A 3,086-nucleotide genomic window follows, 5' to 3' on the forward strand; every position below is an offset into this window, starting at 1 on the left:
TAAACAGAACAGAATGCTGGGAGGAAGAGAAAGTGAGCTCAGACTTGACAGCTCTGCTCTCTGGAGCAGAGACGCCATGCTTCCCGCTCCTGGGCAGACATACGCGATGAAGCTCTGACCCAGGATGGACGTAGGCTAGAATCTTCTCGGTAAGCGCACCTCGGTGCTACACATTATAAGAAATGGGCTAGTCCAGGTGCGAGAATTAGCCAGTAATGGCTAGAGCTAATGGGCCAAGCAGTGTTTAAAAGAATACAATTTGTGTGTTGTTATTTCGGGGCATAAGCTAGTGAAGTGGCCGGGGTGCTGGGGACGCAGCCCCGCTGCTCCTATTACTACACCAAAAAGTGTTGTAATTAATGTAGTTTTGTGTGATTACTTGAGTCTGGGTGGTGGGGAAAAAAGGCATAGTCTCCATTTACAGACCAGGCTGGTCTCGAACTCGTAAGAACCGCCTGCCTCTGCCTCCCAAGTGCTAGGATTAAAGGCGTGCGCCACCACCGCCTAGCAGAAGCACAGATTCTTAAGTAGTACCTTTTGTTTTCTCTTTTATGCTATTGCCCTAGGTAAACAAGGTATTTTCAGTACAGGCAGATTGGGAGGTCACCATTTCCAACAGCCTGGCTATCAAGCTTGCTTCAGGCATTCTCTGTGTCTGTCTCCAGGGCCTGGAATTATAGGTGGACCTCCATGCTTATCCGGCTTTTCAAAGAGATTCTGGGGCTCCAACTGTGGTCCTCACAGCCGCATAACAAGTGCTCTTCTTGCTCTTCTTGCTGCACCATCTTCCCAGCTATTGAGTGCGGTGTTTTGAGACTGAAAACATCACAGACTATTGTTCATCATAATCATGGTCATTTCTAAACTTCTTTATCTAAAACTGATGCGCTGGATACAAACACAATGGCTTGATATGAGTAGACTCCATTTTTGCAAAGGGTTCCTATTGCAGAGTGTTGAAGGATTTCAAAACATAGATGGTCCACAGAAATAAGGTGCTATAAATGCTGCTTGTGTTTGCAACCCAGGTTGGAAACCTCCCACAGAAATCAGACTATACAGCCTGTTGGAAATTTTAGGGAAAGAAGGAATAAAATGTTCATAATTTTTTTGTTTGTTTTTTGAAACAGGGTTTCTCTGTAGCTTTGGTGCCCGTCCTGGAACTACCTCTCGTAGACCAGGCTGGCCTCGAACTCCCAGAGATCTGCCTGTCTCTGCCTCCCGAGTGCTAGGATTAAAGGTGTGCGCCACCACCGCCCGGCTCTATGTTCATAAATTTTGACAGCAGATTTTGGTCTTGGCTTTCAAACAAATACATCAATTGAGTCATGTCCTTAAATGCTTGAAGGAGTCATATGTCCCCGAGTACATTTTACGGATGCATATGTTTCAATATAGGTGCTTTTCACAATGGTTCTCTACTCTGTAAAAGAAATGTGTGCAGGCAATAATATAAACCCTTTCCTGATGTGGGAATGATTTCTTTCTAATCTGTTGCTTTCGTTGGTTACTTAATAAAGAAACTGCCTAGGCCCATTTGATAGGCCAACCCTTATGTGGGTGGAGTAAACAGAACAGAAGGCTGGGAGAAAGAAGCTGAGTCAGGGAGTCGCCATGGTTCTCCCTCTCCAGACAGACGCAGGTTAAGATCTTTCCTGGTAAGCGCACCTCGTGGTGCTACATAGATTATTAGAAATGGGTTAAGAGGCTGAAACTAATGGGCCAGGCAGTGTTTAAAAGAATACAGTTTCCGTGTAATTATTTCGGGTAAAGCTAGCCGTGCGGGCGGCCGGGTGCCAGGAAAGTAGCCCGCCACTCCTAACACAACACTTTCCTTATGAAAATCTTATCCCATCCTATTATCTTAGTATTAAGAGAAGAAATTGGAAGGAACTCATTCTCTGATTTCTGCCCTCTTTCGTGTGATATTTTTCATTGTCTTATTATATTTTTAAATTAATGAAATATTTCTGGGCGTTCTCCACTGATATGCTACTTGGAGATTGGAAATAAATGGCTCTTGGGTAGATTTTTATGGAACTATCAGGGTAATTTTCCTTTAAATGCTATAAGCGTTGGTCTTCACCATACCTAGTAACTGCATTAACTGGATCCTGAATCCAAGTAATAGTGGAGAAGGGGCTTAATTTAGCTTTGATTTTCAGATTGATTAATGATCATTGATGTTGACACAGAATATGCATTGTTGTTTAGAAGTAAGAAGGATGCTCTTTTTAGTAAGACCCCTAAGAAAAGTGGGGCACATAACTGCCTTCCTAAGTGCTTATGACTTCAACAAGTTTATAGATCGGTAGGGAAACTTCCTAGTCTGCAAAATGTCAAGCCGACAGGCATTAGCACCTCACATCCACTCTTCCGTGACAGTCATTACAGGAGCTGAGATATGGCTGCCAGTCTCATATCACATGGTTTGTTCCCTACCCATCCCTTCAGTACCTCAGGCTGCAGACTGTGGCTCAAGTCAATGTTTATGCACAAGGATTATATAGTAACTAAAGTGTCAGCGGCTTCAAAATGAAGTATCGCAAATTGTTGTAAAAAGAGTTGGGGCCCTAATTAAGTGAAATAACGTACTCCCTCTAAAAAACAGAAAATGTCTGGGCAATTTTTTTGGTGTCAAAAATCAGCCATCACACATAGACACACTCACAAATGTATACTTTCGTTACAATTTGGGTGCCCATGAGAAAGAGCTTAAATGGCAAATTTTAATGAAACACATAGTTCGGAAATGGGCTTGTTCTTTCCTCGTCAAACATATAAACTGGACGCTTGCAAGTACATTTTACTGAATGCGGAGTGCTGAGGATTAAGAGGGTTTCAGCAGTATCTGGCACACTATAGAATAAAATTTATACCTCCGAAAATGTAATGAGTAGCTCGAGGAGGTTGAGGCTGCAGGCAGTGACAAATAACTTTGGGCTAGATGAGGCTATGGGATAAAAGATGTTTCCATGACAGTTATAACCAGTTATTTTTCATGTGGATGATCCCTGCTATTTGCTATATCCATATACTCTGTTGACTCTTCTGTGTTTGAATTTTCAACAGCTATGGTTGTGTGT

The sequence above is a fragment of the Microtus ochrogaster genome, chromosome 24 (genome assembly GCF_000317375.1).
Source record: "Microtus ochrogaster isolate Prairie Vole_2 chromosome 24, MicOch1.0, whole genome shotgun sequence".
NCBI classification, from domain to species: domain Eukaryota; kingdom Metazoa; phylum Chordata; class Mammalia; order Rodentia; family Cricetidae; genus Microtus; species Microtus ochrogaster.